We start from the raw sequence: 22,216 nt of genomic DNA on the forward strand, positions 1-22,216 counted from the left end.
GAAGCCGCTGGTGCTATCACACACTGTAAGTACCAGGGCTGCACCAGTGGCGGTGTAAGGGCACTTCATGCCTTTTAGCCAAAGGGCTCCCCAGCTCATTGCGGCCAGGCGGGCCAATCCACATGATGGAGAATATTTGGAGCTTGTAGCTTTATGTAAAGACAAGCTGGAAACATTAAGATTATACTTTGTTCCTCACACCAGTTACTCTCATTGTGCTTGGAATCATGTGTATATCCTGTCTTTGCGAAATGTATTTGTTTTAATGTTATATAGCTTTTTATTTGTATTTGTGGTGCTCATATCTGCCATTGGAATGTAGCCTGTATATGTTCAGGGGCCCCGTGCATTGATCTGAAACCGGCCCTCAAGTTACTCTTAGCTGGCCCTGTCACCCTCTCCCACCAGATATGGTGCCAGGGACCAGTCTTATCGCTTCTGAGATTCGACCAATCTCGTCTGTAAAGAGAGATTCTTAATTGAGAATAAGGGATAATAAACTAACTGAAATCCTATAACCAGTGCTTAATTTGAGCTGGAGGTTTCCGGTGCTCAGCACTTAATTGTCAACTCCGGCTCTTTTGAAAATCAGCCACATAGTGGTGCTGCCTGTCTTATTTTGAAATGTGCACAGCAACAGTGTTTAAAAAGTCTATATAGATTTAAAAACAATAATACCTGCCACTCACACCATTATTATAGCTTTGAAAGGCCTGGAACAGTCTGAATTGTCACAATGGTAGGAGTGCGATGGTAAGTAGTGGTGTTGGTACTGTCATTGGCCGTGCGGGCTGGATATATAAGTGGTGCAGATTGAAGTGGAATCCTGAGAAGGACCCTGGTCCTTAATTTGTTTTTACAAATGAAGCACTGGCTATAACAAAGACAACTGCATTTGTTCCCCTTGTTATAATCCATGGCCACTTCCAACAGCAGTGGGACACTACATCACTTTCTGTGCCGCGTAGAAGTGCAGTCTGCCACAGGTTGTACTTTGGGGGCAGAGAATGCACATTGATGGCAGGGATCAGCAGGGGGTTGCTTTTGGAAAGGGACATCATCATTCAGTGGACAAAGCGTTGGCTTTGTAGTATTCTGTTTGTCAGTGCGAGTTATAAACTCTTCTAAGTTTCGTTGGCATCCACCTTCAAAGAAGTATATGAATAAACATCTTTTAACACTTATTTCAATCCTAACAATCAATACCAGTCTCTTCATTTCCTGTATTTGCAGTTTCTCAGCGGTTGCGCACCTTTAGAACGGAATTATCATAAATTTGACCATGTGGATATTTTAGAGCGGTTGCTCAGCAATACTAATTGCATCCTATAGGCAGGTTAGAAGGTTTTCTGTTTTTAGCATTTGACATTCTGTATCTTAGCAGTTCTATGTTTCTTCTTCCTATGAAAAGAAGCAGAGATACTTTGTTTATGACAGCATCCGACCCTGCCATTGGCAAAGAAGCCCCAGATTTCTCACTAAGTCACATCTATCGTGAGGACCCCTTCCCCATGCCTCGGTGCCCACTGACTCGATTCATTTCAGGCAGAGTATGAAAGGTTGCCCAACAATTCTCTTGTGAAAGAAACAATTCACTTAATCGTTCCGATGGTCCAGTCAAGATCTTGACAAGCAGTTCCAAAGCCCATAGGTGTGACTATTCCATGATTGTGTTTTGTTTTTTGAATGCATTTTTAATATTTTCAGAATACAACCAAGTGAGATTTATATGGAGCTCACTATAAGTACATATTAGTATATGGACATTGGGATGCTGGTTGAACCGATGAACAGCTCCAGTTATTGAACAATTGTGAGTTGCATACATTGCTTGCATTGTGTTGCGTTTATCAGTTTTCAAAACAAAAGCAAAACTGGACGAGAGATCCATATTACATTGCAAGGATTAGTCAATTCAAGATAAAGGGGCGTATTCATGTGTAGATTTGTGTTGATGGTGGTGAGAATTAACGAAAAGAGTGCACCCCAGAGTAGTGTATTTTGTCATCTGATTTTGGGTCAATCTAGATTAGAATTGTGACTTGTATGATAATTTTGCTGATTTCTTTTGGCAGAAGCTTGAAATGTGGATTGTGTCATCCTCGGCCTGTGTCCACTTATTACGTTCTGACCTCCTTTTGTGCATTTCACGTTCCTGGGGCAATTTCCAATTGATGGTTATATCCCATTTGGCCATCACCAATGCCAAATCTAAAAATTTAAGAATCATTTTATTGTGTTTGGGCCACAGTATAAGGCCTAGGAAAAAAATAAATTAGGCTCTAATAATTGTTACCTTCCCATTCAGTCTGAAAGGAGGTCTGTTATTTTGAACCAATAATTCTGGATAACCATCCATACCATGTGTGTGAATGTGACATGAGAATTTGCACATCTGGGGCACACATTAAGGTACTGCTGGGAATATTTTATGGAGTTTAGTTGGGAACAGGTAAGTATGGTGAAGAAAATGAAATTGTAGAAATTTTAGGCAAGCAATTCTTGAGACTCTGTCCACATATCTGAGTGTGTTTACTCATCCCACATGTGTGAATATTTATTCTCAAATCGGTTCCCAACGGGTTTTAAGGCCGGGGAGTCCCACTGAGTAAGTGGCACAAAGGAACCTGTGTAGCTGAGCCACCATATGTTGAGCACCACCCCATGTTCAGGCACCTTCAGAGTAGACTCCGCTACAGGTTCCTCGTTATAGGATCCACAGATGGATCTGATGGCATACAGTAGTGCTGCATGTGTCAGGAATTGGCCAGGGGACATCATTGTCTTCTATTGTAGCTCTCTAAGTGTCATGAGGAGCCCAGACCCGTACACGTGTCTACCTGTGTAGCATTAGCTTTGGTTCACACATATGTGTTAATAACTTCCCAAAACTAATGATAGCTATGCACAGCCCTGATTGGGAACTCCGAAGCATAGGTATGCTGTATCTCAGCTCTGTGAAGATAACTGTGTCAACAGTATCTAGCAGTCACCAGAAGGCATGACATCTTAACTTAATATCGGAGGTCACCAAGTAAGAACTTTACAACTGAGTTATTCTCAAATCAGGAGTCAAGGGGGGCCGAAACAAGGGCTCACCCACTGCAGTTTCATTGCTGCATAATATGCCTCAGAATCTGTAGTGCGCTTAGACCACCCTTCTCGATGGAGAACTGTAGTTTGGTCAAAGTTACCCAACCAATGCTCCAGATCAAATCTCACAATAGTGTGTTGAGTTCGTGGTAGAAGAAATCCTTAAACACCTCTGGGATGGTAGTGATAAAAATATAATAGTCGGAGCAATAGTTCCGTTTTGGAGACTGAGATCCTACCCAAGGTGGAAAGAGGTAGCTTGCGGTGGCTCATGCATTGGCCAGTGTCTTATCCAAATAATCAGATACTACATCAGACTCATGTCTACATATGTTTACTCTGAGATACTTTATTGTGCAAGGACAATTCCAAGCCACCTGTGTCCATTTCAGCGAATTCACAAGCTCCTGAGTCGGTTAATGGGAAGATATTTGACTTAGTTTTATTGAGTACCAGGCCAGACACTATACCAAAGGCCTCAAGAACATGTAGAGCCAGTGAAAGGCCAGAGCGCACATCTCAGGTGTATAAATACATCATCAGCATAAAGGGAGATGCCCATTCAGATTTAAGCCAATCTGATTACTCATCTGTCTATATAATTAGGAAAGGGCCCCATTACCATGGAAAATAGCAGAGGGGATAAGGGGCAGCCCTTCCTGGTCGCACTTTTATCCTAATTTGGTGAGAGATTAGACCACTTGTCTTAATGCATGCAGTGGGAGATTTGTACAAGAGTTTAACCCATAAGACAAAAAACTCATCCAGCCCAATATTGCGCAGGACATTAAGAAAGTGGTTTTGAATGCCTTTTCCATATCCAAGGATCTCACCACAGCATGCTTCTAATGTGCAGGTATCTGGTCTAAGATATGGAAAAGTCTGCAGAGACTTATGTTCCATTTTGGGATAAACATTCTGGTTAGTATGTATCAAGCGTGGTAAAAGAGATTGTAAATAATCTTGCCCAGATTTTATTGTCCAAATTCAGTATGGAAAAAAGCACTTTAGGCGGACATGTTCGGTAGCATAGTGATGAGCGATTTCCCTAGAGCTGGGGGTGGATGCCTACATTATATGCCTTCAGGTAGAGCTGTAGCTAGCATAGTACCAGTGCAGTCTGGTAAAACTCTTAAGTGTAGCCCATTACTGCTTGGTATCTTACCAGTCGCTAATTGCTGTCGTGATTTCAGGGAGTATAAGTGGGGCTTCCAAACCTAGAACCTTCCCTAGCTTGCTTGGGAAAGCCTGCTAGCTGTATGTTAGTCTCATGGAGATCCCATCATAGTCTTGGTACTACAGCATATAGGCATAAAGGTTTTCATAATATGCAGCTATATGGGAATTAATAGATGATTGTGAGTTTATTATGTGACCCTGAGGATGTCTGATCACTATAATGGGCGTTGGAGAGGACTACGATCAGGTCAACTATGCCAGAAATCATTCAGATTGGTCACACACCAAATGCTGTAAAGCAGTGTATTCATTATAATCATGTGAACTTGGAATCCCCAATAAGGTACACACTTTCGTGGTGTGCCTCACTGTAACATCAGGAGTAGCGAATTGTGCTTTCTCAAAATATTGGCTAGGTATTTAATGTTGTATATTAATTCAGATATGGCTGGTTTGGCATATAGAGTGTGAAGTGTGAAGGAATAGCAAAACTCTCTATTCAGACCCCCTAGATTATTGTAGCATGGATTGGCAAACTGTGCGGCAACAAATTTTGCTGCTTATGATTGTGCTGCGTGCAGCCTTTTTCAGAACTTTTTGACCTATATCTGGTTGTCCTGTCCCCCAGACACAATGAGGATCCGGTTAATTCACTTAACACTTTTAACTCATCACCAGCCCATCGCTATTTTGCGCACCATGTAGCCTCAGCTCGAAATAACCCGGGACCAGTTTTGCAATGGAACTGTTAGAAATGGGGGTCTCTAGTTGGCAATGATTGGTGCCAATGTCTACATAGGGACCCTTCTTCCTAAGTCAGGGCAAGTGGGCTACCCCCTTTGACAACCCCTGCTCAACCCTGTATTAACCTAGCACGAGCTGTTAGGCCTATCTCAGAGGCAGTGTGTGAAGCATTTATGACCATGCACAATAAGGCAGTAACGACACCACAAAAGGACAAAACTCAGGTAGGTATAGAAAAATATTATCTTTATCTAAGGTTTAACTCAAGACTCTCAGAGCATGTTAACAAGCTACAATGCACATAAATCAATCGGGACTCAAAAAGGCAATAACGTATTCACCTGAATGTACCAGACCGGGCTCTACGCGACCCGGTGCGCACCAGATACCAGCGGTTGAAAGGGGATACAGCACGCAGCTTCTCGAAGAAGCAGAGACGGTGACAGGCGGACTTCCAGCGACCACAAGTCTTGGGGTTCGCAGCGTGCACCCACAATGGTTCGGGCACTCAGGGACAGGCGGGATCGCAGCGGCAGCAGCACACGGCTGCGACGGCCCAGGCTGGTGGTGGCGATGACTCGTCTTGCAGCTCTGTGGTGGGCTCACAACAGCAGCAGCTCTCTCTTAGCTGTGGCGGCCCACGCGACGATAGCGACAATGCTCGACACTGGTGAATAAGATGCAGGCACTCAGCGGCAGCAGCTCTCTTAGGTGCGGCGGCCCACAGGACAAATCCCAATGATTCAAAGTTGGCAAAAGTGCGGGCACTCAGCGGCAGCAGCTCTCTCTTAGCTACGGCGGCCCACAGGACCAAGGGTGATCTCGACCAGGCTGGCACAACGGTGGGCACTCAGCGGCTACAGCTCTCTCTTAGCTGCAGAAGCCCACACAGATTCAGCAAAGGTTTTGAAGGTTCAAATTTAGGCAGGCTCTCAGCAGCGCCAGCTCTCTCTTAGCTGCAGCGGCCCACACAGATTAAGCAGAGGTTCCGAAGGTTCGAATGTAGGCGGGTTCTCAGCGGCGGCATCTTTCTCTAAGCTGCAGCGGCCCACACAGATTCAGCGATGGGTCAAATTGGGGTGGGCTCTCAGCGGCGGCAGCTCTCTCTTAACTGCAGCAGCCCACACAGAGTCAGCGAAGGTTTTCAGTCCGTGTTACGCACAGTAGAACTAGAGGCTCCGGATCACTCGACGGATGCCTCACCTGCAAGCAGAATTCCTCGCACCGGAATTCCGACGGCTGACGGGGTGAAGTCTAATGTCCCTGAGACTTCAGTAGGAGGTGCTTTCAATTCAGGACCTCGGGTAGTTTCTTCAGCAAGCTTGGTGAAAGTTTCTAAAGTCCTTTCCTCTGTTCACTCTGACAGAGTTTCATCTTGACATCCAGAAGGAACACACTGAACAAAGTTCCAGCACAGCAATTTATACCTAAAAATTCTTTGTTCTGTAAAGTCACAAATCACTCAATTCAGTCAGAACTAGTTTGGTGGGGTCAGGGTGCACTTGGTTTATGAGGCAACATCCTGTCCTTTCAGAATTAGGGTGTCTGCTATCAGACGTCCAGTGGGAGGTGGAGCCATCATTCACCTTGCCATGCACGGCTTTGCTAAGATCAAAGAGTCACCCCACCCCATGCTCTGAATACCGACCTCTCTCTCCAGCCAGGTCTGACCCAGCTAGCCCTGCTGCTCCAAAACTAGACGGCCAATACACATACTAGCAAAGCCTACAGGAAAGCTTAGGGAAGAAAATACTGCATTATCAGAAGAGGCATTTTCAAACATGGGACATCTAAATGGTCCTTACTAAAAGGTGTATCTCAATGTCCTGAGCATAAACATGTCAAACTCTGAGTTCCTATCAGGTTCCTGGGGTCAGATAGGATTATAGAAGGTAATCCTCAGCCTTCCCATTCTGGCCTGTGAGAAGGGGTTGCTTAATAATAGTCACAGTGAAATGGAGGGTAACTCACTATTAGAACATGCTACACAGATCTAGGCATTATGGTTATCCTAATTCATACAGTTATCTTTACACAGGGAGCATTCGCGCTGTGGCACTGATTAGGAGTGGCACGGCGCCCAGAGCATCTAAATCCACCCACCATAAAAGATAGAAAGCGAAATGAGCAAGGGAGACCCACGCCAATGATGCCAGGTCTAACAGGAACCACGATAAACCTGGCTGATTAGCCCTTAACTAGAGCAAAACCAGCCCTGGGTTGCTTGTGTTCCAGTTCAGTGACAACCTGGCCTGTCACTTTGGTCTATACTGTTCCCATCAGAGCAGTGTCCAGACTGATTTGCATATGGCTGGATCCAAACTGATGGTGGCATGGTGCGTAAAATAACAATGGATTTGGAGGCAGTTCAAGTGATTACCAGTAGCTGAGATTCATTCAAGCATTCCAACTATCACTTTTTTGTGTACTGTAGTGTGTCGCCCTAAGTGATACAGGTATACTCACATGGAACCAGTCGAAACTGTGTCATTGGAACCAAGCAATACCTGGCTTATGAACAATAACTAGGGTGAAATCGGTTCTGGATTGACTGCGTTCCAGGCTGAGAGAGGACCTGGCCTGGCAGTTTGGGCTGGACTGTTCCCATTGGAGCAGGGTCAAGACTGATTTGTCCAAGCTGAGGTGGCATGGAGGCAAAATAGCAACGGATTGGGATGCTGTGATTGCCAGTGGCTGAGATTAATTCAGGCATTCTTGTATACTTTAATGGATTCTGCTTCAGCATGTGGGGCACAATGATTCTCAGATAAAAACACAAACATTAGTTCATCATTTTCTTTATCTGCAGCGTTTGGCCAGTGCTCATAATGAACCTGTCATGTGCAGGCTAAGAGGTACGTGGGTATCTTTTAAATCAGCCATAGGGTAGGAATTGTACTTTTTTTTTTCAATAGTGTTTTAAACATGCTGATTTTCAACTGCAGACATATTGTACATTTATCTTTAGCGTGACTTCACAAGTAAAGGCTCACCCAACCCAGTTACCAACCCACTTCCAACAATTCCTATAGGTTTTTGCTAGTATCAGAAACTGAGCTACTCCACTAACCAAAAATACGCATTCCTTTAATCGGAAATGCGGAGACGATTTGAACAGGTTAGGCTTTTAAAATGATTTAATTCCTCAGAATTTTGGGAGTTCTATTTCCCGAAATATTTGCGCCTCTTGCACCTCACCATACCGGACTCCACCACATAGATTACCCTAGCCCCAAACACGACAACTCGTTCCATGTGGCGCTGTTCCGAAGTGACGGATCGGGGGAGGGCGGGGTGGTTCTTTCTATGCCTTTCTTTATTTCCTTCCTTTCTCTTCTTTCTATTGGGTGGCGGGCGGGAATCTATTTGGTATGTGTTTTTTTTTCATAGTTTCAATGCTACTGGCAGACCCGGTGGGCCCTGCGTGGCTCGTTCCTGGGCCGTTTGTCTCTTGCACTGTTTAATAAAAAAGATCTAAACCTAAAATGATTTAATTTTGACTGCTTGCTATGCAAAAAATGTATAGTTTTATAAGCCTTGCATACCCCAGTTAACAACATCTGCTATGAAATCACCCAGTATCTTTGCCGCCCTCTGCCCTGACACTGATGGGATAACAGTACAAAGTTCCGCTATGTTTGGCACTGTTAAGGTCAGCAAACTATATAAAACATTACCGGGCCTTCTCTTGAACTGGCAAAACTATATTGACCACCTTCTGTTGTTCCAGCATCAGTTGGTCCAAAGATGTATTTCTGGTGTGCTGCCGCCAGTGCACTGTGGTAGTTAGCGCTCTGAGACATGTGACTGAGGGCCCCACTGGAATCATAGACCGCCTTGTTCGTCATCTGGCATGTGTGAGGTCCCATGTGTATGTCACTCACCCTGGCATTGGTAGGTGGTGCTGCAGTCTTCGTGTGGTTGGTCACTTTTGTGACATGCAAAGCTTTGCTCTGACATTTGTATGGCAATGTTGTTTTCACTCTGACACACGTCTTACAACAGCTTCACCGCTGTTTCAGGGTCCCACCTTGCCTGGTACATCTGGAAGCACAGGTCTTCTCCCTGCCATGGTTTAAAAAGTCTTCTCCTAATCTTCAACAAACACAGGTGTTGCCTTCCTTGGAACACAGGGCAGTGCTCTCTACTCCTTTCCTTTCCTTGCAAAGTTGGTGTCTTCACTTTTCCTTGCCTCTGCACAGGAGGTTGTGGTGTCTTGCCTCGCCCTCTTTCGAGTACATATCTTGTCTTAGTTGCCTTGATAGAAGTGTTATCTTCCAACTCCATGCTTGGTGCTACTACCTATAGTGTCTATTTCTCACTTGACACAGGATGGCTTAGTGGCTCTTCCTGCACTGGAAATGTTTTTCTGTCTCCCACTGCCCTTGGAAAAAGGTAAATGAGTTGTCTCTTTCCTTCCCTGGAACGAGTTGTATTGTCTTCTACTGCCCTGACACAGGTAGGTGTGGTGTCTCTCCTTTCCTGGAATTCGTTTTTTGCCTCCTACTGCCTTGGCATGGGTAGATGTGGTATCTCTCTTCCTGTTTTGTCACAAGTAGGTGTGTTGTCTCCTCCTGTGCTGGCAAAGGCTGGTGTCTTCTCTTGCCCTACCCTGGCAAAGGATGCCGTATTATCTTCTTCCGCCCTGGCACACTAAAGTTGCCTCTTGTAGCTCTTGCACAGTTACTATTGCATTTCTTTCACTGACGTCTGTCAGTATTTTCTTTTGCCGGTCTGGTTCTGATAACGTCACTACTGTCCTCTGTGCTGTAGACGGGCTTTTGCTACTTCTTCTTCGTCTTGTACTGTTTGTGGGTTGTCTTGTGCTTGCTGGGATGTCTCCTCTTGCTGAAGTCTTGACCCGTTCTACTAGGATGTATTTCCGCCCGTCCTCCAACTGCCTGGGCAGGCAGTAGCTAAAGAAAAAGAGCGCTCTCACACCAGCATGACAAGGCCTTACTGCAGACAAGCAGTGGCATGCAATGAACGTGCCGTTTACAAAAGTCAGTGACAAGACGTAATTTCTTTATAATAGGGAAGATGGGAACAACAAAACCAACACAACGGGAGTAAATGCTTGCCGGTTTTTTTCTGCAAGTTAGTTTCGTTATGTGGCATTAGGATGACTTACTAAATTTTGCGGAAATTTAATTGTGATATCCTGTAGGGTCTGTTTATTGTGGCAGTATCCTGGAATCTAGAGATCCATTAGTACCCGATTCGACGCCCATAAAGAGAGGGCATTGGTTGTCTTCCTGGCATATGCACCAAACAACAGAGTTTGCGACCATTCAAGGTCTATTTCTGGACCTATCTAATAAAGCCATGCAAAAAACAATGGCCCGTGGGCCGCAGAGGCATAGTGGTTTGTTGCATCCAAAAAAGTTTTTGTGGGAACACATCTTTATGTTGTGAACAAATAAATCTGTAAAGCCAACAAGTTTTCATGACAGCAAATTAAAAAAAAGTGAACATAAATGAGTAATAACTTTACAGCTCTCTGCCTTCACAATAGTGTTGGACCTGTCAGCATTAGTCTGGTACTCCCCCAAACGTTTTGCATTCACCCCTCTTATTTTTCATGATCTCGCTTTTTCTAACCTTACGACGCTGCACACTTATCCACTGCTAACCAGTGCTAAAGTGCTTGTGCTCGCTCCCTAAAACATGGTAAATTGGCTTAGACCCAATTAGCATATTTAGTTTACATTTAATTCCCTAATAAAGGGGCACTATCTGTGCACAGGGACTGTACATTAAATGCTAATAGTTGGTCTGCAGCACTGATTATGAGAAAATAAGGCATTGTTGTAGTCGAGGTAGATGGTGATGAGGGCCTGCATGATGGTCTTTCTGGTGTTGGTTGGGATCCATCTGAAGATTCTGTGGAGCATACGAAAGGTGCTGAAGCCCGAGGAGTGACTGCATTGACTTCTCGCGTCATGGTCAGTTGGATGTCGAGGATGATGCCCAGTTTGTTTGCATAGTCCTTCGCTGTGGGTGTTGGTCCGAGTTCTACTGGCCATCAGCTGTGGTCCCATGCAGTGGTGTTCTTCCCGAAGATCAGCACTTCTGTTTTGTCAGAGTTGAGTTTGATCCAATCGGAGAAGTTCTGGATGGCCTGGTAAAGGCTTTCTGAGGCTTTGGGTTGTGTGGTGGGAGAGCCTATTTCCATTCCATCCGGGGTACCTTTCCCCAGCTGCGGTGGGTGGTGCTGTGGTGCTTGACAATGGTATGTTGGGTGTGGCAGATGATGAAGTGAACAATGGCCAACCAACCAGGAGGAGGCATCATCATCATCCACAAAAACACCCTCCCTGACCATCCACTCGGACAACTCAACAACAACAATGGAACACCTCCACTTCCAGATCCAGACCGACCCAACACCACCCTCTGTGGTACCCTCGTCTACATACCACTGGGCCCTTGCCCACCCTCCACCGAAGCAATGTAAAAAAAACAATTGATGGATGGAATGCAGAACAATGTCATACATTCACCTCAGTACAGAGACCTGGGCCTAAATCCATCGTTTTTTGCTCACCATGCCATTCCACCTTGAACCCAGCCATATGCAAATCAGTCTTGACCCTGTGCCCAATGGGAACAGTCCAGTTTGAACTGCCAGGCCAGATCCTCCCTGGACTGTAAACAAGCATCTTAGGACCGGTTTTGGGGTTTTACCCCTCATTAGCCAGGATAGCTCGACTCCAGAGAATGGAGAGAATGGGACCCATCAACACTGTCTCCTCATCATGGTTCCCCACTCCTTGCCTAGTTTGAAATACATTCAGATGGATCTCCACTGAATCCAGAAATGCAATCACCCACACGCTCATCAGCAGCAGACTCCACTATGGCAACGCACTCTATACCTGCGTCACCCAGAACCGCCTCAGGAAACTACAGACGTTCAAAATGTCCAGCCAGACTGGTCCTTGACATCTCCTGCCACAGCCATTTGACCGAACACCTCTGAGAACTCCACTGGCTCCCTGTCAACAAAAGAATCACTTTCAAGCTCCTTACATGCCTCAAAGCCCTCCACGACACACGACCAGCATACCTGAACTACCGCCAGTATCCACCAGACACCTCTGCTCCTACCAATTGGCCCTGGCCACCGTCTCTCAGATCCACAAGACTAGAACCGGAGGAAGATTCTTCTCCTACCTCGCCACAAACACCTGGAACACCCTGCCTCCCCACCTCAGACACTCCCCACCACTGACCCAATTCAGGATGGATCTCAAGACCTGGCTCTTAGACTGAACCTCAGCACTCAGTTGGTCCAGCACCCCTCCTCCTCCCCGCGCCATGATACCTTCAGGCGTAAGTAGCTGCGGTTTACAAATCCTGATTGATTGAAGGAAAGAGTAAATGTTCCATCCTCTCGATGATACAGCAGAGTACTTCAGGTAAAGACAGTGTTTAACAAGTGCAGAACTGGACCTACTTACCAGTTCTGGGATGAAGGACTAGACAAGTTATGATGCTCGCATCCCCCTAACTTACCTGCAGATAATGCATATTGGGTTAGTAATGATGCAAAAGACTGTCAGACATATTTCTATTTTTGTGAGGTGTTGTAGTCTTTAACCCGTTGGGCGAGGCCGCGATTCTGCGCCTGTGCGGCAGAATCGCGAGTGGGCAGGTTTATGACGGCCCCCAGCCGTCATCAGCACACGCCCACCGTAGTGCATGACGGCTGGGGGCTGTCATCAGCATCGAAGGGGTTAAACTAAGAGCACACTCAGGAAATCCACACTGTTATTTGTTAAAATGCTTTATTTCAGGGTAAGTTTAAGGCAGGAAGCATTAAACAAGATAATTAGATAAATCTAGTAAAATCATAGCAAAACCGTAATAATTTTTAAGAATCCCTGCATGCCCAGTTTTTAGGCATCAAAAGTATTGCCATAAGGAGAATCAATCTATACTACTATTATAAAGCAAGAACTTCGAAACTTTGAGGCGGGTAAACTCGGGAACCACATTGCCAATCCACACACCCGATACATCATTGTAATCGTCAGGGTGTGCAGATGGACATAGGCTATATTAACTATAAAAATATGCGTTATTTAAAAAATGTATCTTAAAAAAAAGTAGTCCCTTCGAAGTAGCGCCGGCCGCGACCTGCGTGCTGACGTGAGGAGCGCGGAGAGGAGCGGCGTCCAGGAGTGCGAGGAGGAGCGGCGGACATGGCGCGGGGGAGGAGCGGTGACCAGCGGCGGACAGGCGGTGAAGACCGGCGAACAGGCGGGAAGAGCGGTGACGAGCGGCAAGGACCGGCGGAGCGGTGAACTGAGGAGCGCGGGGGAGGAGCGGCGGCTGAGGTAAGGCTCCGGGGGACCCACAGACAATGTCGGGGAAGGCGGGGGTCGGGGCAGGCAGGGGACGGGGCATGCGGGAGGGGGCCCAGGCTGCTGGACAATGTTGGGGCGGGCGGGGTCCCGGGCTGCTGGACAATGTCGGGGCAGGCGGGGGTCGGGGAAGGCTGATTGCTCCCTGACAAGGTTGGGACAGGCTGCTAGTATTTCACTAAAGCCAAGACAAATTCATACCTGAACTTTGTAAATCTTTCCAGTTTTTATGCCTGTTATCCATATGGCTGTATAGTGCAGGGTGTTGTGAGACAAACAGCCCCAGTGGCAGTCAGTGGCTCCACTTTGAGCTGATCTACTCTGCTGTGTGCAATGTCAAAGTTCTATCCTCTCTCACAGAGAGTGTTGTGTACAGCTACTATACGCTACTCAAAGCTTTTATTTTGAGAAAAATAAACCTTGTGATCAGGGTGCTAGACAAGAGAAATCAAGTGAGAATTCCCTTGCAAACTCAATGTGAAAGCCTTATGTTATGCTGCTTTCTCCTAAACACCATCTATTCAAATAAATACATGTGATCGAAACATACTATCAAAATAAAGTGTACAGTAATGAAAATAAATGCATCAGGTTTTGCAACTGAATAATTACTTATATAGCCATAGAAAATCAAAGAAATGAACAGTATTGTGTGCGGGGTGGCGGTGGTAAAAGACATAAGGCACAATATATGACAACAGGAGAGGGAGACAGTCTGTGAAAGAAGATGACAGGTTGTGCATGGTTCCCTCATTATCCATCTGTCCCTGTGGAGCTGATCTGCAGAATCAGCTTTTCAGTGGGGAATCTGTGAACCATACAAAACATAATTATCTAAATTTGTGTTCGTCAGTAACTTAATGTTTTATATTTCGATGTACCAATCAACATTGAGTTTTTTTTATCTCTCATCGTCTATTATGTCACTTGTGTCCACGCAATGGAAAATAACTGCGTTATTTAGAGCCACTTCTTATATGTGTATTCTAAAATAGGCATCACCTCACATTGCAAAAGCTCATTATGTCAAATGCAGCCAAAGAAAAATGCCTCCTTTTATGATAAGCAATTTAGACAGATGTTATGAAAAATACACAGCATACTGAGTACTTTTCAGAATTAGCTACCTTCCTAACTTTGAATGTGAAAATGAGACCTCCCTGTTTTATTTAAACATTTGAAGTCTTTCAGTTAACTAACTTGGGATGTAATGATACAGCTATACATGAAGACATCTCAAAAGTACACTGTTGGTAGCCACTGGGCATGTGCCCTGAAATCCTGTACTGGATTTTACTTTCCTTTTCAAGTACATTGGGAGAAAAAGTTTATATTCCCCTCAATTCATCCCAACCTGACTTCACATCCCGGGATACCAGCATGAAAGGTATTTTTGTTTTGGTCTATTCTTTCTGAATCTAAGTTATGTGTAAGACCATGCTAAGAAAAATATAATTCATAAATGGAAAAGATTTTCTTTACCTTTGTCGCACAGAATTCTAGTTTCCTTTGACTGAGATAGTTACTATGTAGACCCATCTACATGTTAAATGACTTCTCTAGAAAGCCTCAAGATGAATGGTGTTGTGATATGAGTCACCCTTAATGGCAGTGACCATTAGTCCCAGGAAACATAGCCAACCTCTGGTTCCAACCACTGCGTCTTGGTACCCCTTTTTCTCTCACTAACTCATCTCACTACCTTGGGTCCATCAGAGCTGGAAAACCCTTTTCAGGAAAAGTTGTCCCTAGGTCTTGTGGTAGGTGTACTTAGCAGCACTCTACAAAATCTCTCCAGAGGCACGTTATGGTACACTATTGGAAAAAAGGTTTTGTAGACCAGCTGCACTTTTAGGCTTAGGCCTTTTCTTAATAGCAAAACAAAGCTGTGCTTTTAAACCTTCAACAGCTTTAGAGACGTCCAAGTCTCCCCTACCAAGAAGTGGAGCGCATATTCTGGTTTATTTCAGCAACTGGTCTGGACTCACCTTTCTTGCCAGAGCAATGGGATTTACCCCAACATCATGTTGTGTTCTGCTTGCTTTTGGTACATTGCTTACCTTATGATTTAGTCTCAAGTTGAAAAGGTGCATGAGGTTCTGGCAGCTGTGGAACCCAGGAGAACAAAGGGATTCAGAAAAGCTTCACAGGAGAACTTTGAAGTCCAGAGTCTTCCTGCTCAAAGCTGGTTTCTAGTCTGGTACAGAAGGATCGAGAGACTGTGGAACTCATACATCAAATGTTTGTATTTGGTCTTGCTCATAGGTCAGTTACCTGAAGTATTCATGATACAATGTATTCCCTTAATTGCTGAATCTGATATACAGGATGCAAAGTCTGCAAACCACTAAATTTGAAGAAGAGCTATCTAAATTTTGTTTTGTATACCTCAACAGTATGACTTTTTATACAATACACTTTTCAGATGGTTTTCTGGAAGACCGGGAAAAAGTTCCAGCACCAGTCGAAGAACCCAAAGGACACCAGACTTCGAGTAAGGAATGAGGGACGTTGCAGCCTGGGTAAAAAGTAGCTGCCTGAATATCAACTTGGATAAAACCAAGGTCCTCGTCTTCAGATCCTCCACCTCCACATGGGACACCTGGTGGCTCTCCGCCCTTGGAAGTCCACCCACCCTTACAGACCACGCACGGAACCTCAGCATGATCCTTGACTCCTCCCTCACCATGACCCGCCAGATCAACTCCGTCACCTCCACCATCTTCAACTGCCTTCGCATCCTCCGTAAGACCTTCAAATGGATACCCCCCGAATGCAGGAAGACGGTCACCCATGCACTCATAACCAGCAGACTGGACTACGGCAACACACTCTATGCTGGATTCAACAGAACTCTCCTACACAAGCTCCAGACCATCTAGAACGCCACAGCCAGACTCGCCCTCGGGACCCCCATGCCACAAACACATGACACAACAGCTATAAGACCTCTACTGGCTCCCCATCGAAAAGAGAGCATTCTTCAAACTTCACACCTACGCCTACAAATCCCTCCACAACATTGGACCCAAGTACCTCAATACAGAGTCTTTTTCCACATGCCCAAAAGGAACCTCCGCTCCCCCGACCTCGCCCTTGCAGAGACCCCCCACATCAGCAGAAGCAGAGCAGACGGAAGAGCCTTCTCCTACGTCGCAGCCACGGCCTGGAACGAGCTCCCAATCCACTTCAGACGCTCTTCTACCCTGTATGCCTTCAGGAAGAACCTCAAGACTGAACCAGATCCGCAGCCCCTCTTAATCCCCCAGCACCTTGAGACCCTCACGGGTGAGTAGCATGCTTTATAAAACCCCTAATTGATTGATTGATTGAGTTTGAGAAGGGCACTGCATTTGCAGCCTCAAGCTTATTAAAAAAGAAAATCATTGAATCACCTGGGACAAGTGGTCCAAAAGAAGCTGATCATCGAATTTGGTGATCCTGCACAATAGCATAAGTGATGGAGAGGTACCTCCTCCCACCAGGATCTTTTCATTAATTTCTAATACATCCTTCAAGTTAGCCAATCTGAACAGATGGAATCCTCATGAAATACAGTGTTACATTGAATGCCTTTGTAAAAATGCAGTTCCGTAATATATCTAACTACACAGATAGCTTTTTCAACCTGGGTAAACCTTCTAAACACTTTCCAAACTACATACACACATAGGTTTTCCTCACCATTGCCAGAGGCACACTAAAACACTCAGAGTAGCTTGTAGAAATGTTTAGCACTGTTACCCCAATTCACCAAAGAAATCCCATGATTCTTGTTAACAATTCTAGTTATGGTCTGCCTTGTTGATCTAAGTAGTTAATAGCCAAGTTTTCTTTCTTTTTTAGTATTCATCAGGGGCCAAATTTATGAAAGGTTTTGTGCAGGGTGATGCAGAACTTAACATGAGATTTACTAAGCCACGCAAGACAACCTGGCACAATAAATGTAGAGTAACGCAATGCAGCACAAATCAGTGCCTTGCATTACTCTATGGCAGGATGGCATTCTGGATGGAACGTGGGTGTTCCCACACATCCACCCATGCAGTCTGACACATTCCCAGATTCAAAAAGGGTTGAACCAACACTGGATGTGTGAGTGTCTCCTGGGGCACAGATGTGTGCTATAATACTGCAGAAAAAGTTCTTCCAAATAAAGTGTGAAGCACTGTAGTATTTTATTCATACTTCATGAATACGACTCGCATGTAATTTTGCATTCAATTCCATATGTAAGAATTATATTTTTATCATTATAACTACATTCTTATATATCATTCCATAATTTCATCATTCCAATACATTTCGGCATGAATGCCTTCATCAGGGAAATCTGTGAAAAATTAAATAAAATTCCTAAAATTCTACCTTTAGTTTGAATAATATGCAAAAACATTTAAACATGATGTCAATGTAAGATTAATGCTATCATTGTCTACCGTCTTTTCAAATAACTGTTCAAAAACTTTATGTTGTAGTGTATTCTAAATGCTATGAGTTTATAAACCTATATCCATTTAATCCTTGAATGCACTGTACAGTTTAACCATTTTACACATCACAGAAGGTAATATCGCTTTGTACCACCATTGTGTATACTAAACATATCTAGAAAAGTCTCCAATTCTCAGCTCTTAAATCGGGTGATCGTGTGCGGCTACAGGTGATTAGTCTATATGGGCTACCTGTCTGAATCAGGGCATCCTAGTTCTTATGAGTACGATTCTTTTAGTATAACGGTTAGTAAAAGAGCATGCTTAAATAGTGCTTCGATATGCTTAATATTGCGCTTACCGCTTAGGAATGCTGTATCCGTTAAAGCCTGGATCTGTTAGACCTGGAATCCGGACAGAGAAACCGGGTTACCGCCAAGGGTTCCCTCGCCGGGTTTAATCGGCGTGTGACGTGATGATTGGGGTGGGGTTTGGGAAATAAACTTACGCACTTCTTTTTGTTAAAGAAACAGTGCAGCTGCACAAACTTAGTGTTCCCCGTAAGGTAACAATAAAGATATGGACAACAATATTGAACCACGGAATAGCATTCAAAGTTCATTGTATTGAATCAAATATCGCAGGATAAGAGCTTACACGCTACTAATAATAAATGGGGCGTAGTAACTACACGGACACAGAGGTCCCCTCAAGGTGAACAATAAAGATTTGAACCGCGGTAAAACACGGGTATGCATTAAAAGATCTTGTTATAAGCCACATGTCAGTTGTGTGACACAGTGCAGGGGTAATCCTAAGGAGTTTACAACAAGGGGTGGTGAGGGACAGAGTCTCTGAATTAAGCAGAAAACTCTCACCCAGTCAAGAGATCAGGGCTAGATCCAACACCGTTTTTTAGCTCACTGCACCATCCCAGTTTCAGAACCTGGCTGTATGCAAATTAGTCTGTTCCTGTCCCAGTGCATGATGGGAACAGGGCAAACCAAACTACAAAAGCCAATTCTTACACTGGGAAGGAAACAAGCTCCCGGGGACCGGTTTCTGGCATTACAGCCGTCTTCGGCCCGGTTTGCTTGAATCCTGATGGTGCAATGAGCAAGGGTCTCACATCTGAGAATACCCTTCCACGCTTAGGGTGGACAAAAATATTTACAACAAGGGGTGGTGAGGGACAGAGTCTCTGAATTAAGCAGAAAACTCTCACCCAGTCAAGAGATCAGGGCTAGATCCAACACCGTATTTTAGCTCACTGCACCATCCCAGTTTCAGAACCTGGCTGTATGCAAATTAGTCTGTTCCTGTCCCAGTGCATGATGGGAACAGGGCAAACCAAACTACAAAAGCCAATTCTTACACTGGGAAGGAAACAAGCTCCCGGGGACCGGTTTCTGGCATTACAGCCGTCTTCGGCCCGGTTTGCTTGAATCCTGATGGTGCAATGAGCAAGGGTCTCACATCTGAGAATACCCTTCCACGCTTAGGGTGGACAAAAATATTTACAACAAGGGGTGGTGAGGGACAGAGTCTCTGAATTAAGCAGAAAACTCTCACCCAGTCAAGAGATCAGGGCTAGATCCAACACCGTTTTTTAGCTCACTGCACCATCCCAGTTTCAGAACCTGGCTGTATGCAAATTAGTCTGTTCCTGTCCCAGTGCATGATGGGAACAGGGCAAACCAAACTACAAAAGCCAATTCTTACACTGGGAAGGAAACAAGCTCCCGGGGACCGGTTTCTGGTATTACAGCCGTCTTCGTGAGATAAATAACGGTGATGGATCAAGCCCTGATCTTTGGACTGGGTAAGAGTTGTCTGCTTAATTCAGACACTCTGTTCATCACCACCCCCTTTTCTGTATCGTTTTTGGCCACTATAGGTGTGGCAGGGTATACTCAGACATGAGTCCCTTTCTCACTGCTCCATCAGGATTCAAGCAAGCCGGGCCGAAGAGGCTGAAATGCCAGAAACCGGTCCCCGGTAGCTTGTCTCCTTTCTGGTGAAGAATTGGCTTGGTAGTTTGGTCTGCCCTGTTCCCATGATGCACTGGGCCAGGGACAGACTAATTTGCATATAGCCAGGTTCTGAGCTGGGATGGGGCAGTGAGATAAATAACGGTGATGGATCAAGCCCTGATCTTTGGACTGGGTAAGAGTTGTCTGCTTAATTCTGACACTCTGTTCATCACCACCCCCTTTTCTGTATCGTTTTTGGCCACTATAGGTGTGGCAGGGTATACTCAGACATGAGTCCCTTTCTCACTGCTCCATCAGGATTCAAGCAAGCCGGGCCGAAGAGGCTGAAATGCCAGAAACCGGTCCCCGGTAGCTTGTCTCCTTTCTGGTGAAGAATTGGCTTGGTAGTTTGGTCTGCCCTGTTCCCATGATGCACTGGGCCAGGGACAGACTAATTTGCATATAGCCAGGTTCTGAGCTGGGATGGGTCAGTGAGATAAATAATGGTGATGGATCAAGCCCTGATCTTTGGACTGGGTAAGAGTTGTCTGCTTAATTCAGACACTCTGTTCATCACCACCCCCTTTTCTGTATCGTAATCCTAAGGAGCACAAACTAATTGGACACAAATTCCCAAAAAACAAGTTGCAGTGCGCAGTCACATCATGGAACATTCCCAGATTTGTCAACTCTGGTGGACCTGGGAGTGTGTCAGAATTGTATGCCTCCCACCAGAGAAAGAGGAAAATGCCTCTGAGGATTTGTTTTGTGCAAAAAGGTGGCCCTTCCTGTACAAAACCATTTGCACCCTGGTACAAGGGTACCTGCGTTAGTACTAGGGTGCAGTTTGTGTGCCAGTGCAGGCTGAGAGCAGTAATGCACCATATAATGTTAAATGCAGCACATTCCTGCCCTCTCCCTTTCACGCAGCACAACAGGGTGGCTTGCTGTGTTGAGTTGCTGTGAATATTTGTTAACTATGCCCCAAGGTATTTAGAAGATACGTTGCGCTTCAGGATCTTAGTTTGGACTTTACATTTTGAATAAATGAATGAACTGAGACAGGGGCTTCCAGATCCCCAGAATGTGAACGGGCGGGAAGACATAATGAGAGGATATATAAACAGATAAGAATTCATAGGAGAGAGGTAGAAAAAAAGTCATGTGTTTCTATTCCTTAAGGAACTGGCGTGGCTCTCAGCTCAGTGAATGAGGAAGACTTTTTGCTCCTCTCCTAGAACAAAAAGGGCCGACCACTCAATGAGGTCCACTGCATACAGCAGAGAGCAAACACATTCGTCATGAAGAAGCGGATGACGCCCTTGGGCTGTGTGGGGGGGCCACTCCGTGACCATGGGCATGCGATCACGGTGGACAGATACTTACAGGCCTAGCAATATAATGGGAGCAAAACTTATAATAATGACTCATGCACAGTGATATTCTAGTGGGTCAAAAGGTGATACAATGCTTGCAGGTGTTTCCGGGGCTCAGCTGAGGCCCCGTGAAACACTAGAGCGCTACATCCCTTCCCAAGTTAGTCTTTTGACACTGTCCAGCTGGACGGCTATTCAGCAGGCAAATTCAGCAAGTCTTTGATTGGGTCTCGGGTTTGGTCAGAGATCATACCGTTGCCTCCCCCTGTCAAGTAAATGTTTAGTAGGGAATCTTTGGGGTGATTGCTCTGGTATTTCAGGTAGGACGGTCTCCAAGTCAGGACAGACTTGCTCAGATCCGCTTTTAGCGGTCACATCAGCCGGCGGCTCATCCGCTCGCTCCTCATCCACTAAGACCAGATGGTATTCGTTTGAACCAAGAGATGTTCCAGGCTACTTCTTCCCCGTTCCGCTGTGCAGTTATGGCATTGCCTTTGGTTGCGGTGATCACCCAGGGCCCAGCCTCATATGGTGTGTGGAATTTTCCCCCTGGTCTTCGGGTTCGGATTCGCACTGAGTCTCCGGGTGCCAGTAATCTGGCGTGGGCTCTCCTCTTCCGGCTTGCCTTGTCATTTTTCCTCTGTCTTTGTTCTTTGGTGTCCTCGGGGGAGTGTGGTTCCGGCCTCCAGTCTTCTGCCATGGGAAGAAGATCCCGTCGTGGTCCAGACAGCATAAGGGACCATAGCGACTTTTGGGTCGTGCTGTGCGGGGTGCTCCGGTACTCTGTAAGAAAATGCTGGAGTGCCTGTTCGGGGTCAGTTCCCTCTACAGTGGCTATCCTTAGGGTCTTGTTGATAGTTCTCATGAACGTTTCGGCTTCACCATTGGCTTGGAGTCATTGTGGTGTGATTCGATGGTGCTGTATTCCTAGTCCTTTCAAAAATTCTTTGTAGTCACTGCCCTGGAATGGCGGTCCATTGTCTGTCTTGAGTACCTGTGGAATCCCAAACAAGGCAAACGTTTTGTTTAGCACTGGTTGGACGTTCGTG

At 45.4% G+C, this 22,216-nt stretch overlaps 1 protein-coding gene across 1 annotated transcript in view; it reads left to right on the plus strand.

Moving 5' to 3' along the window:
• Positions 1–22,216, plus strand: part of HS6ST2 (heparan sulfate 6-O-sulfotransferase 2) — a 945,195-nt gene that overhangs the window by 362,423 nt on the left and 560,556 nt on the right. The gene's annotated exons all lie outside the window — the stretch shown is intronic.

Source organism: Lissotriton vulgaris, chromosome 4_1 (genome assembly GCF_964263255.1).
Source record: "Lissotriton vulgaris chromosome 4_1, aLisVul1.2, whole genome shotgun sequence".
NCBI classification, from domain to species: Eukaryota; Metazoa; Chordata; class Amphibia; order Caudata; family Salamandridae; genus Lissotriton; species Lissotriton vulgaris.